The 15,734-nt window shown below is 40.8% G+C and overlaps 1 long non-coding RNA gene across 5 annotated transcripts in view; it reads right to left on the bottom strand.

Moving 5' to 3' along the window:
- Positions 1 to 2,525: 2,525 nt before the first annotated feature.
- LOC125486137 overlaps positions 2,526 to 15,734 on the bottom strand; it is a 52,145-nt gene continuing 38,936 nt past the window's right edge. For 4 of the 5 annotated variants that reach the window (XR_007264818.1, XR_007264815.1, XR_007264813.1 and 1 more), the window contains 2 exons: positions 12,338 to 12,467; positions 2,526 to 2,640 (listed from right to left, as the gene is read on the bottom strand). This is a non-coding gene — a long non-coding RNA (uncharacterized LOC125486137). Of the gene's footprint in view, positions 2,641 to 7,910; positions 9,747 to 12,337; positions 12,468 to 15,734 lie in introns of those variants that run through there. The other variant, XR_007264812.1, reaches the window with a different exon arrangement.

The raw sequence follows: 15,734 nt of genomic DNA, 5'->3' as shown, positions 1-15,734 counted from the left end.
CAATTGGGTCAGTGGTCTGAGGAGTGGCAGATGGAGTTTAATTTGGATAAATGCAAGGTATTGCATTTTGGTAAAACAAACAAGGGCAGAACTTACACAATGGTACAGCTCTGAATAGTGTTGTAGAACAGAGAGCCTTAGGGATTCAGGTACATAGTTCTTTAAAATTTGCATCACATGTAGACGGGATGGTTAAGAAAGCATTTAGAATGCTTGCCTTCATTCCTCAGACTTTTGAGTACAGGAGTTGTGACGTAACATTGAGGTTGTACAGGACATTGGTGAGGCCTCTTCTGGAGTTCTGTGTGCAGTTCTGGTTACCTTGTTATAGGAAAGATATTATTAAACTGGAGAGGGTTCGGAAAAGATTTACCAGGATGTTGTTGGGAATGAAGGTTTTGAGTTATAAAAATAGGCTGGATAGGCTGGGACTTTTTTCCCTGGAGTGTAGGAGGTTGAGGGGTGATGTTATAGAAGTTTATAAAATCATGACAGGCATAGATAAGGTGAATAGCAAAGATCTTTTCTTTAAGGTGGGGAGTTCAAAACTAGGGGGCATGTTTGAAAGGAGAAAGATTTAAAAAGGAAATGAGGGGCAACATTTTTGCACAGAGAACAATTCGTGTGTGGAATGAACTGCCAGAAGAAGTGGTGGATGCAGGTACAGTTACAATTTTTAAAACACATTTGATTAAATACATGAATAGGAAAAGTTTGGAGGGATATGGGTCAGGAGCAGGCACATAGGACTAGTTTAGTTTGGGAACATGGTTGGCGTGGACTAGTTGGGCCAAAGGGTCTGTTTCCGTGCTGTATGACTCTGTGAATCTATAATTTTGTGTTCACACAAAATGTACCATTGATCAATGGCTGCATTGAGAGCCTGCTGCTGATTGTGGAAGCAAGATGAACAAAGCATATATAGGACAATGGGTTCTGCTGGCACCATTGTGCCTCATTCTAATATATCCCAATTCTCTTCCTGACCTTTGTGTCCAAACGTGCTGGTGTAAATGAGGCGGGCAGCTATGCCTAGACCAAGGATCTATACAGTACGTTGGGACCCAATGAATTAGGATCACCAAGGAATTGGAACCCCTGCAGGTCTTTGTGCCTGGGTCTATGTGTAATGTTCTTTCCTTTTAAATGGCCTCATATTGGTGGATCCTGCATTTCCCTCAAACATATACTCCACTCACTCAGGGAGTGGCTGCGACCATTTTCCTTCCCATTGCATTCTTTCAGTTTCCAGCACAATAGAAGGTGACATTGAGTGCTCATTGGACCGTGGCTTCTAGCCTCCACCCATACATAGCAGTGAGGCCCTGACCATCTAGATCCCCTTCCTGGGGGCCTTTTTCATCAACCCCAGGCTTCACACCTCCCTAAGACCCCACACAACTCATCTATATTAACTTGCACCTGTCTACCTTTCAACCCAACCCCTGCCATATCAGGTAGTCAGTGGGCATACACTGCGTCTCTCTTGAAGCCAGGGTTCTCCTAACCATGGATGAAACACCTTATCCCAATGACACTCCTTCCCATTCCCCTTCCTATGCTTACTTTGCCACATTCCCATTACAAATACTCTTGCCCCCTTCACAATTATCACACCTCTTGCCACCAGCCTACAGTCCCAATCCTAGGTTCCCGAGTGCCCTTCCTACAGCAGCAGCTCCCTTTGTCTTCTCCATTCCCACCCTCTTACACTTTAGTTTCTATGGATAGACACAATGGATTGACTGTACACCCTTGAAGAGCCCAACTGTACAGCCCCGACAAGAATTGCCAGATCCCGTACTGCTGCCTGTACATCTACCCGACCATATTATCCTTACTGCTGAACTGGTCACCATGGAACCACAGGACTGATTGCAACGTGCTGCCTGGACTGGGGAGTACAAACCCCCTGACTGAGATCACACTGACTGGATGCCTGACCATGGTCAATGCCCTGAACTGTTATTAGAGGCTGCCCTTACTGTAGTGTGCTGGGACCCACTGACTAACCCCTGCCTCCATGGACTTTGATGAAGACTAGCCCTCTAAGATTTTGAGACACGGCTGCTCACTTCCTGCACATACAGTGTGTTCCTGCATAAGCTGCTGGCATGTGATGTAAGAGTAGCATAGCACACTGCCATACAGTAAGATGTATGCAGCCTTGACTGATGACTGCTGAACAAGCTGCCTGGCTGTATAACTCTGCTCATTGGCACAGCAAGGCATGATGTTGTGTGTATCCAAGACAGCAAGTGCTAAGAGAGCAAATGAGCAGTCCTGAGATGCAGCCTGATCCCATCTGTGAGCTGTGTGTCTGCCCCTGTGTGCAAAGTATCCTTTCTGCAGCTTTTCAATGCTAGTCGCTGGCGTCCCCTGCAATGTAAGCCTGTGCTTTGTAAAGCAGCCTGCAAGTAAATCAGAGAGGTCTTATTGTGGTTGTAAGTGGTTTGCAATTATCAAATGTCAATGTCTGTGAATGAGGAGTGGATCTGGCTGGTGTCCATGAATCATACCTTGAGATGCTGTTTGGTGTTGAGCAACGTGAAGGCTTTCTGCAACCAACAGCAAACTAAAGTCGCTAGGTACCCACTCTGACTGCTTTGTTGAGAATTCTTGAGGTCAGGTTTCTTTGGTCTGTTTGATAAGATAGGAAAGTGCTTATTAATGAGGCAAATTGCAGCATAAATAAGATATTTAACAAGCTATAAACCTCCTTATTTGGCAACTAGCTACCACCTAACAAGAAACTTGCCGAAAGTTTTGGCAAAGATCTGTAGCTCATGTTGAAGGTGAGGTTGTTAACTTGCTCGCCGAGCTGGCTTGTTTTTGTTCAGACGTTTTGTCACCATGCTAGATGACATCATCAGTGGAGCCTCTGATGAAGCAATGTTATTCTACTCCGCTTGGAATTTATACTGTCCGGTCCGTTATGGTGAGTAGTGTCATTTCTGGTTTTGATCTGTGTGGGTTTTTATATGGGGTCCAATTCTATGTGTTTGTTGATAGCATTATGGGTGGAGAACCATGCCTCTAAGAATTCCCGTGCATGTCTATGTTTGACTAGGGCTACTATGGTTACCTTGTCCCAGTTAAACTGATGGCCTTCATTGTCTGAGTGTACCGATATTAAGGAGAATTCGTTGTACAACTAGCAGCAAAATGGCACGACAAACTCTCTTTAATATCAGTACACTCAGACAACGAAGGTCATCAGTTTAACTGGGACAAGGTAACCATAATAGCCCAAGACAAACATAGACACGCATGGGAATTCCTGGAGGCATGGTTCTCTACCCCTAATGCAATCAACAAACATATAGAATTGGACCCCATATACAAACCCATACAGATCAAAACCGGAAATGACACTACTCACCATAACAGACCGGATAGTATAAATTCCAAGCGGAGTAGAATAACATCGCTTCATTGGATGCTCCACTGATGATGTCACCTAGCATGGTGACGAAATGTCCGAACGAAAACAAACCAGCTTGGCGTGCACATTAACAACCTCAAGAAACTTGCCTTGCTACTCAACAAATGCGTAAAAGATGCAATGAGTTGATCCTGTCATCAAGATACGCCTTGTCAGACTCTTGACCTGATTCTGCCACAGATTTCATCAAGGCCCATGTTGCTCAAGCTCCTATAAGATTCCACCCCAGATATTTCTTTACAGAATAAGGAAACTACTTGCTGGAAGAGTTACTCTAGGCTGTCCTTCAATTAAATAGCTACACACAAACTACAGTGGACATAGGAGCTATTCGTTAGATGCCCTTTATCAACAGGATTGCATTGAAACCTATGAAAAATAACAGAGAAAACAGCAGCAATAAAATACATCATCACCTTCTCAACGTAAGACATATACAGTTTTGTAAACGCCCAGGAATGTAAAAAAAATACAGTCCCCATCACTTATAAAGTCTACATTTAGAACATGTGGTGGCTTACATTGACCAGAAGATTGCTAACTATCAATGTGAATGCAAAATTCTGCAGATTTTGGAAATTTGAAATAGAGTCATGGAGTCATATAGCAGGGAAACAGACCCTTCGGTCCAACGAGTCTGTGCCGATCATAATCCCAAACCAACTTAGTCCCACTTGCCTGTGCTTGGCCCACACCCGTCCAAACATTTCTTATTCATGAACTTACCTAAATGTCCTTTAAACATTGTAACTGTACCCGCATACCCTACTTTCTCTGGAAGTTCATTTCACACACAAACCACTCTCTTTGTAAAAAATTTGCCCCTCATGTCCACCATTAACCTTAAAAATATGCCCCGTAGTCTTGAAATACTGTGCCCTAGGGAAAAGACATTTGCCATCACCTTATATATACCCCTCATGATTTTATAAACCTTTATAAGGTCACCCTCAACTTCCTATGCTCCAGTGAAAGAAGTCCCAGCCTACCTTTATAACTCAAACCATCCATTCCCGGCAACATCCTCGTACATCTTTTCTGAATTCTCTCCAGCTTAATAATATCCTTCCTATAATAGGGCAACCAGAAGAGGCCTCACCAACGTTCTGTACAACCTCAACATGACATCCCAACTCCTACACTCAAAAGTCTGAGCAATGAAAGCAAGTGGGCAAAATGCTTTCTTAACCATGTGATGCAAATTTCAAAAGATTATGTCTGTTCTACAGCACTACCCAAGGCCCTACTTTTAATTGTATAAAGTCCTGTCATTGTTTTACCAAAATGCAATACAGGAAGCTGCACGGAGATTAATCAAGGGGTTGGTTAGACATCAGTTGGAGCTGTCTTTCCAAATTGTTCCAAGGACCAATGGATCAAGCCACAGCAAAGGTTACTATTGCTGTGGCCACTGGACAACAAAGGCAGAGAGAAATTGAGGAGGAAGAAATATTCCAGTAAGCGCGGGACCAGCAGCAACCTCCAGTGGCTTTTAATAGTCTCCACAGGAATAGGTCATAGCCGAAGGTCCCTTCAGTTTGATTCAGTTTCATGTGAGCCATTTTCATGGATGGTCTGCTCAACAATGGGATTATTTTACCAGGACACTAGTTGCAGCAGAGTTCAAATGAAGCCATCCCACCAGAACAGCTCCCTTTTACATTGAACGTTCTTTGTAAGTATTATTTTTGATGAATTATTTTTAGTTTAGCTCCTAAGTGTTTACAGACTTTCGGCAAAATGTCCTTTCTAGTCCTATCAATGTGGTGGTACCAATATGAACATGACTACTGGATCCTTCCTGTCTGTCTTAAAATTATTATCCAGCCTTGAGGAGATATCATTAACTCTTGCACTAGACTGGCAACACAGTCTTCAGGATTCCCACTCATAGCTGATCAAGACCCCTGACCCCTGATCAAGACTTCACCCAAAAAGGAGTGCCTGGGTAATAAACATCTCATCAAGCACATGTAATAGTGCAGGAGTCCTTTTATAGTATTTGCGAACATTAGTCTCAAATATATTTATATTTCTTTCTAATAGATACCAAAGTGAAAAACTACAAGGAGGAAAATTGACAAGAAATTAAAAATATTACTTTCAACACACTGTAGGGCATTATGGAGATCCTCCGTTTCACAAGAAACCTTATAAATGTAAAGAATATATTGAATCCTGATATCTTCTTCATATGTGGAACTGTTCATCAGATATCTTTGTGTACGTCCCCTTGTCCATAACATTCCATTTCAGTTTTGGTTAAAAAGAATATTCTGCAAAAACTGAAGGAATCTCTGGGGAAAGAAAGAGAACTAGCATTTCAGGTTGATGACTAGGACTGTAACATTTCAGTTTGCAATTCATTACCCATAACCTGTAAACCATCATTGTGTCTGATATCCTCTGCAAAACCAAGTCTGCGTAATTCCACTTCCTTGATATTACTCATTGCTACTGAAATCTCCATCTGCTGCTGAAACCCTCGTGCATGGTTTTATCATTTCCAGGCTTGACAATTTCAGTGCTTTACAGGGCATTCTCCATCTTCCACTCTCTGTAAATGCAATCTTATTCCCTCAATCACACAAAGTCCTTGTTCACACATCACCCTCACTGATCTACTTTGACTCCAAGTTCTAGCAATATCTCAGTTTCAAATTTCTCATTCTCATGAATAATCATTCTATGGACTCTTCTTACCTCTGCAACCTCCTTCAGCTCTATAAATCTCTGCGGATATGCATTCCAACTCTGGCACCAGCCTGTTTTAACCTACTATTAAAAGCCATGCCTTCCATCATAAAGTCCTTCCTTCCTTAAACCTTTCCACATCTCTGCCTGTCCCTCTCTCTACTCCTTTAAGTATTTCCATGAAATCTACATTTTTGACCAAGTTTGCAGTCAGTTACCCTAAAGTTTCTGTGTTTGGCTCAGTGAAAATTTTTTGAATGATTGTGAAATACCTTAGGGCATTTTACTATGGTGATTATGCTGTATAAATGCAAATTGTTGTGAAGTTGGTCTATGTATTGTCTGGAAGTTGACAGTTAGCAGTTTCAGTAACCTCATTAGGAAGTTAGTTGCAATAATGAAATCTAATTGTAATTGTGAAAAAAAATATCCAGAGCTATGTTAATGCTTTATTTCATCAGTTTTATATTTTAAACAGAACTGGTGTCAGAAGTCACGTATTTAAATTTGGAAGAAATGCAGCATTGAAATGGCTTATGATTATGAAGCTAACGGTGAATTTCTTCAATGGGAGATCTTTGAATTCTGTCACTTGATGCTTTTATTAGCTGCTAAGAGTCAGGAAATAATGGACACAATTAACACTGTCACAGAGGAGTAAGAGATAAGTCAATGTATTCAAGTACTAATGTCACATGGGATTGTGAATGTGTTTATTAACCACAGAATCACAGAATTCTTGCAGTGCAGAAGTCTGCCATTTGGCTCATTAGGATGCAGAATCTAGCCTGTAAAAGCTCATTTGCAAATGCAATTTATAATTGTAAATGATAGAAATAAACTATACTGTCATATCTAGCACAGAATAGCCAAACATAGAGTTATAAATGCACTTTATAAGATTAGAATTAGCTTATTTAGATTGACTACCTCTTACTATGACTACAATTATAATTAAGCCACACTTTAGCCTCTCCAGTTTAGAATGCTTGAGATCAATTTCATTTTTGGATTTCAGAAATTTTTGGATTCTAGAATTACATGAATATCTAATCACAAATGTGAGAACTGGAAAAAATGTGATGTAGATATTTGCCTGCAAGAGAAATAATTAAAGAACTTTATAAAGCAGTAATAAAATAATTTTATTCATCTAAATATTATACCTTCGATCATTTCACATTGCTTCTTGATGTCATAAACTGTTGAGGAACTCAAACCACATGTTTCATACAATATTTCACTGAAGCAACCACATTTGCTTTCTTCATGATTTTCATATTTTCCAGTATTGTAATCGACAAATGCTGATGTTTTTCTGCATTTTTCTTGAATGCGTTGCTGATAGATTAAAAATGCAAACTATATCCCACGAATACATTGGTCTGCTCAAAAACATCCCTGAAAAGGAGGAGAGGGTGAGAGATAGACAAAGAAAGACAGGGATAGCCAGAGAGAGACATCAAAAGATAGAAAGATGGATGAATATAATGATAGACAAAGGAGTTACCAAGAGAAACTAACAGTGACAAAGAGAGAGGGAGATATGGTGAAAGATTGATAGAAAGCAACCAACAAATAGTAGCAGAGACAGCAACAGGCTTTTTGAATATAACTATATACAGAGGCGATGTGGAGGTGCCAGTGTTGGACTGGGGTGGACAAGTCAAAAATCACACAACAACACCAGGTTATAGTCCAACAGGTTTATTTGAAAACACAAGCTTTTGGAGTCTCACTCCTTCTTCAGGTGTTAGACTACCACCTGAAGAAGGAGCGAGACTCCGAAAGTTTCTATGTAGAGGAACATCTTACCTGGAGCCCTATAGACCGAAAATCCTGTTCATGTGATCTGACATCACTGTGACATAGTTCATTTTGTACATTGTCAAAGCCATACTTACTGTAAAGGTATAATTCCCTTTACTCTACATCTCACCCAATTCTTTTACAATTTTACCGGTCACATTTAACCATGAATACTCAGCATGACATTCTCACTTTCCAAACCACCCTCCCACCAGCATCTCTCTCTACCAAGGTTTCAATCTCCAAGCATATTCTCAACCCATTTTGAAGATAGGTAAATCTATGTGTAGTGTTCGTTGGAAGGGAAACTCTGACAGATTAGAGTTCCAGCCTCTGATAAATGAAATCTAAAAGCACTGGGGTTACTTTCCCACTTTTTCATGAGCTTGAGGCTAGTCTGGAGTAGGCAGTAACATCTTTGGATCCATTGCTCATTTCTTAAATAGGATTCATTAAGTTGGACCTTTAGCAAGCTCTTCTGCGATGATCTGATCTTCAGATGTGATATAATATTGGACAATAGAGGACTTGCAGAGTCTATCACCTCCCTATTAGTCTTGATCTCACCTGAGAATTTGGACTGGTTAGATGTTGAAAGTTTGAGTTCTGCATCTTTCTCTGTCACTTTTTTAAAATTATTCTTCAAAGATCACAATCTTTCTGTGGATGATGTCTTTTGTTAGTAAAGTCTTGCTTTTCTAGCATTATCTTATTTGAACTGAAACAAAAATCTCTGTTCACTTGCTCACGAGTTTCATTTTCAGAGGCAAGATCAATATTTGTGGGGATTGGAACAGAATGTTTTCCTCAATTAATAACTCACTGTGATCTTTGAGCTCTGAATATTCAAGTAAAAGGGAGACATTTTCTCCCAAAGTACCCCTTTAATCTGCCAATTGTGTAAGAACTCTGACTGTCTCTGCGAAGGATTTGTGGAATTCCTCTGTAAACTTTCCTTTTCAAGTTGCATGTTCTTGTTTTTTTCTAAGGACTGTTGACAATTCTGCCTGTTCATGAAATAGTCATGTTCATTTGTATTCTATAACTAAAGTTCTGTACCTAGGTACTTTTATACCTAAGATGGCCCTGTAAGTGGTGACTTGTAAACTTTTCCTGTACTCATGTGAGTACATGTGACAATAAATCTAATTCAATTCAATTGAGTTCCTTGAACTTCTCCAACTAGTAGCTGATGTTGGATTATGAGTCTTGGAGGTCTTTGTTTTCCATTGTTGCCTTATCCAATAGTTTGATTTCCCCAAGAAACTGCTCTTTTTTAGATTCTGAAGCTTCACAGCATTGTGCAATTGCAAATAACACAGTATGTGTGCAGTATCTCTTCCAGGCAAGTAGATTTTTCCAACTCTTGCATATATTTAACATAGCCAAGTTCCATTTGATGCTCGACAATGAACTTTTCTCAAGGAGTCCTCAGATGTAGGAGCTCTGTAGTTTGGATTTCTTCTTCTTTAATGAAAGTCACCTTGAGTGCCTCCATGGCTTGTTAATGTGGCTCACTTACAGACTTCAGTTGATTTTTTTTATAAATTAATATTCTTTGAATGTTCATTTTTAGCATGATCCAATTTGGATTTAAATTTTCCTTTTCCCTAGATGGCTCTGCGCCAACAGTGGCTCTGCAGCTGTTGGACAGTCTCAAGGTGAACTGTTTCCAAGGTTTGAAGTTTTTTTCAGACTACACCAAGTTCATCTTGCTATATCGAAGATCTGAAACCCTTTTCTTGTGTTTCTAATTTCATAATTCTTGATATCCGAGATTCTATCGTCACCTTACTGGCTGTAGAAACATTTGAATATAGTATGTAGCAAGGGTCAATTTTTTTTAAAATTTTCAATGTGTCTTCTTGAGTTTTTGCAAATGCTACTTATGTTTTGCTTTTCAAGCGCTACCTTTTCAATCTCACTAACTTCTTTATCAGGTGACGTGCAGTCACATAGTAATGCTGCCTTCTACATTTAGATTGCTATATGGGGTATTTTGACTTAAGAGGAACAGAATGTGAAGATTTCCTTAATATCTAGAATAATTATCAATACCAATTAAACTTGAAGCCACACCACACAAAGACAGCTTAAATTTCTTAGCATTCATCCTCAATGGTTATGGCTCTTTTCCTTGCCCAGAAGATCCTTTCTGAGGGCTTTAATTAGCGTAAAGGCAATTAGTCTTCTTCCTCATGGAAACCATACTCAAGCCTTTTGAACTTGGGAGCCTCATTAGGTGGGCTTTCAAGAATGACTAATTGAAAATCTCACTGGGAGAGGCCAGATCTATGGAAGTATGCAAGAGTAGGGAAATTACGCTTCAGTTATACAGGCATTGGTGAGACTGTATCTGGAGTACAATGTCCTGTGTTGGTCACTGTACCTATGGAAGGATGTTAATGCATTGAAAGCAGTTCTAAGAACATTTACTAAACTAATACCTAAACTGAGCAGATTGCTTTATGAGGCCTGTATCATCACAAGTTACTTAATTGAAATACATAAGATCCTGAAGGTAATATCAGACTACAGGGTGCATCTTCAGCATGAGCAGGATTGGAACCGTCACACGGTGCAGACACCTGATCATTTTAAAGTGGAGTAAATTTGTAATAAAATGGAATAGGTCTGGGACTGAGACTTAGGTTGGAATTTATTGGAATGATATTTCAGTGCAGAATTTTGCAGTACTGGAGACATCTTGCAGTAAGCTTGTTAAACAACTCTTGAGGTTTATATCTGAATTACAGGAGTTGGAATCTGTTCATCCTGAAGTTACTTCTTACGTTTAGCTGGTCTTTATGTAGCCTCCATTTCTCTTCTGGACATTTCTGATATTTCACAGAAAGATGACGTGCATTAATTCTGCAAAGCCCCACCTTACCAATAGCAAACAGAATTTTCAAAGACGTTTACTGCTTGGTCAGTAAAATAAGCCTGTATATGTTGTTTGAAAAGCTGTAATTCAGTAAAGTTATCATTGCCCAGTCTATAATTAAGTATTTGCCTTCCATTTCTTATCAACGGTCTTTTTTTAGAAGTAAATTGTGGGGTTTATTTATTTATTCTTTTTCTTCCACTTGATGTGATTTTCTCTCCTCTTGTATTTCCCTTTTCTGCTTCTGTTTTACTTTATTCTTCACAGCTCCAGTTCTCTTACTAATCTTTAATCACTTTGAGATGATTTGTCTAAGGTATGCAGTCCCATTGGAGCAAGTTTAAACCATTATATGTTGTTTGTGCCAAATTAGAAATGCTTTTGACAGCTGCACATCCTTTCCACATCGATCCGGTCAAGTTCCTTCAGGATCTTAAGTATTTCAATTAAGTCAGTTCTGACTCTTCTAATTTCTAGATGATACAGACCTCATAAAGCAATCTGCTCAGTTTAGGTATTAGTTTAGTTAATCTTCTTAGAACTGCTTTCAATGCATTAACATCCTTCCATGGGTACAGTGACCAACACAGGACATAGTACTCCAGATACAGTCTCACCAATGCCCGTATAACTGAAGCATAATTTCCCTACTCTTGCATACTTCCACAGTTCTGGCCTCTCCCAGTGAGATTTTCAATTGGTCATTCTTGAAAGCCCTCCTAATGAGGCTCCCAAGTTCATGTCCTGCATATAGTCCATAATTAGACAATGAAGGTAGAAGTGGCCTTTAACTGGCCAACTCCTGTAACATCAGACTACAGGGCGCATCTTCAGCATGAGCAGGATTGGAACCGTCACATGGTGCAGACACCTGATCATTTTAAAGTGGAGTAAATTTGGAATATATTGGAATAGGTCTGGGACTGAGACTTAGGATGGAATTTATTGGAATGATATTTCAGTGCAGAATTTTGCAGTACTGGAGATATGATTTTTCAGGTAACATATTAGGCTGACATCTGTTAGCAACACAGCTTGAAATAAAAGATTGTATGAAATTCTTCAAAAAAGAGCAGGAGAGGTCTCTCTTGTCCCCTAGCCAGTATTTGTTCTTCAAAAAATATTACAAAATAACAGGTCAACTATCTGTTTCAGGAACTTTGTCATGCATAACTTGGCCATCGTTTTTTCCTTAATTAGAGATTATACTTTAAAATAGATATCAATAGATAGAAAACATTTAGGTGTCCTTATGTCATTACAGGTGGAAATGAATGGCTTCTGGGAACTCTGAAAGTAATCTGCACATTTCATATTGCTGTTCCAGCACCTACACTTTGATGATGATCCCAGCGGCTCCCCAGTTGCATGAAGCTCAGAATTGCTGGATTTGGGCATGGCCTTCCTGTGGGTAACAGCTGCAGCTGTCACTATCTCCTATACCATGCATTTCTGTACCATGCTTAACAACTGGTGCCACTATTCCTAAGCATATCAATACCTACCATATGAGAGAATGTTTGCAGATGGAGGTTGTGCTGGGCTGATGTGATGCTGGCTCCTCAGATTGAAGAGTCTTCTCTGAGATGTCAAGTTGTCCCAGTGCCATTGTTTGTGCCTCATCTGTTGCTAGACCTGCAGGAGAGTCAAGAGTGATGTTAACAAATCGTGCGTTCAAGTAACTCCTGCTGCCTGCCATCAAACTTTAGCCTCCTTTGTTCATGAAGACCCACAGTGACTCCAAAGCTAATACTGGCAGAAAGTTTGATGCCCACATCTGTTACAGTACTAACTCTATAGTGTCTCTATACACAGACACACACCCTCAGTGACCGGCTGCCTTACTGCAACCCATCCCATTTCCACCCTTTCCTCTTCCAAGAGTGTTACGAGAACAGTGAAGGTTCTCCTGTTTGTCCCTGCTCCATAGCATTGTGAGTAGTTTCACCTTCTTCCATGGGCATATCCATTGTTACTTATGTCTCGCCATTTAGCTGGACTCATCAGTCTTAATCAAATTCCATGTCCAGCATCGTGTCCCTAGAAGGCCTGCAGCAACTGGCCATTCAGCTTCATCAGTGTAGCAATCAATCTGATGGCCAATGGTGTATGGCTACTCTTCAGCCCACGAGGACATTGGGGGTCCCTGGTCATGCCTGTGTGTGGCTGTCTTAACCTCATATCTAATGGGTGGTACCATTTAAGATATTTCTTGCCTGATCAGCACATTCAATGACCTATTGCTTAAATTATTTCTAAAATTGTCCATGCTGCAGTTGTTGACTTGCTCGCTGAGCTGGTAAATTTGTTTGCAGACATTTTGGCACCATACTAGGTAACATCATCAGCGCACCACCAGTGAAGTGTCAGTGTTCTGTCCTGCTTGCTATTTGTGTGTCTCAGTTTGCTGGGGTGGGTGGCATCACTTCCAGATTTGTTTCTTAGTGGTTGATGTATGGGGTCCAGTTCTACATGTTTGTTAATGGAATTCCAGTTTGAGTGCCAGGCCTCCAGGAATTCTCGTGCGTGTCTTTGGTAGGCTTATGCTAGGATGGCTACGTTGTCCCCGTCAAATTGGTGTCCCTCTTTGTCAATATGTATTGAAATGAGTGATAGTTGGTCATGTCTCTTAGTAGCTAGTTGGTGTTTGTGAATCCTAGTTTCCTTCTGGTTTGCCCTATGTAATGTTTTTGGCGGTCTTTGCATGGTATCTCATAAATAACGTTGGTTCTGTTATTTATGGTTGTCAGATTCTTTATTCTCATCAGTAGCTGTTTTTAGTGTAGCTGTCATTTTGTGGGCTACCATGATTCCTAGGGGGCAGAGTAATCTGGTGGTCATTTCAGATGTGTCCTTAATGTACGGTAGGGTGACTAGTATCTCTGGATGTGTTATGTCTTTCTTGTTGTGGTCTGTTGTGTAGATATTGGCAGACTAAGCATTTTAGGTTGTTTCTGAAGATGCTGTAGAGGTGTTCTTCTTTGGCTTTGTGCAGCTCTGGGGTGCTGTTGTGTGTTGTGGCTTGCTTGAAGTGTTTTGATGCAGTTCCATTTGTGGATATTGGGATGATTGCTATTGTAGTTGTGTACTTGATCTGTATTGGTGGCCTTCCTGTGTATGCTGGCCTGGAGCTCACTGTTGGGCTTACGTTCGACCATTATGTTCAGGAAGGGAAGTCTGTTGTCGTTCTCCTCTTCCGTGATGAATTTTATGCCAGTGAGAATGTTGTTCATGAGTAGATGGGTTTCCTCCAGTTTAGAGTGTTTGATAATAACAAAGGTGTCATCCACATAGCAGAACCATAGTTTTGGTTGGATGGAGGGAAGAGCTGTCTGTTCCAGTCTTTGCATTATGGCTTCCGCTATTAATCTTGATATCGATGATCCCATAGGTGTTCTGTTGATTTGTCTGTATACCTTGCCTTTGAAAGTGAAGTGGGTTATGGGGCACAGATTCACTAGTTTCAGGGGTGCCGTCTTTGCTGATGGTGTTGGTGTTGTCAGGTGTCTGTATCCCTGGTCTGTCCAGTAGCAAGGCTAGTGTTTCCTTAGCTAGGGGGATGTTTATGGAGGTAAATAGTGCAGTCACGTCGAAGGAGACCTTGTTCTCATCCTCATCTATTCTGGTGTCTTTGATGATGTTGAGGAATTCTTGGGTGAAGTGAATGGACTGGTTTGAGCCGTCTACTAGGTGATTCTGTCTCCTTTGTAGTTCTTCTGCTAGTCTGTATGTCAGTGTACCCGGAAGTGAGACTGTGGGTCTGCAGGGGACCTCTGGCTTGTGTACCTTGGGGACACCATTGACGCGGGGTGTGTTTGATCCCTCTGGTAGATTCCTCAGGGTGGTTATAATACGATTTTCCAATTATGGTGTTGGGTCTGTCGCCATCTGTTGGTAGGTGTCAGTATCTGCAAGTAAAGTGTTCACTTCCTTAATGTCCTGTGTTTTGTTCAGTATGACAATCACGCACCCTTTGTCCGCCAGTAGGATTACAATGTTCCTGTCTCTCGAGTCCTTGTAGGGCTTTCCTCTCTAGTGTGTTGAATGTGTTCCCCTCGCTCCTTCTGCTTAGTGTTAGGCCTCTACCTGTCTGACAGTTTGTTGGGTTTCTTCGGTGAATCTGTTGTTTTTATAATGTGGATTGCAGTGCAACCAGGAAGTCAGTTTTATTAGTGTCTCTGTGATTGTAGTTTAACCTGCGTACCAGGACGGGTTTTTTGGTGTCTGTGAGTGGCCAGTCACATAGGTTCCTTATCCAAGTGTCTGCCCTGTCTGTTTCGTTGTTGTGGGTAAGTTTAGTCAGTTTTTCCTGTAGGGCGTGTTTTTTCTTGGTCTCGGTCTTCTGTTGTTTCACGGTAATGGCTTTTTCTGGTGTTGCAGTCCATTCTTGGCTGGTCGAGTTTGAATGCAAAGTTTTTGGTGTGCAGTTTCCTGCTCATATTTGTGAAGTCAGTTGTGGGCATCGTTAATCATTACCTGTAGCATTCTGTGGCTGTTCTGTTCAGCTGTTTTCCATGCTTGTGGGTTGTTTAGCGGTGGCTTGTATTTTACAGTATGTGGCAGTACCCTGTTTTCTAATGCATTCATATAGGAAGTGAAGTTACTCGTGGGTGGCGTTCAGTCAGATGGCATTCGTTTCCCATCATTGGGCTAGTTTGAGCGTGTTGCGCCCGTAGTTGTTCAAGGTTTTTGAGAAGATATAAACATTACATAGGGCAAACTGGAAGGAAACTGACCATCAGGATTCATGAACATCACCTAGCTACGAAGAGACATGATCAATTGTCACTCATTTCAATGCACATGGACAAAGACGGACACCAATTTGATTGGGACAAGTCAACCAAAGACACGCACGAGAATTCCTGGAGGCCTGGCACTCAAACTGGAATTCCATTAACA

The sequence above is a fragment of the Rhincodon typus genome, chromosome 2 (genome assembly GCF_021869965.1).
Source record: "Rhincodon typus isolate 14 chromosome 2, sRhiTyp1.1, whole genome shotgun sequence".
Taxonomy (NCBI): Eukaryota; Metazoa; Chordata; class Chondrichthyes; order Orectolobiformes; family Rhincodontidae; genus Rhincodon; species Rhincodon typus.
The sequence above is the reverse complement of the archived record's forward strand: the minus strand, read 5'-3'. Positions and strand labels throughout refer to the sequence as shown.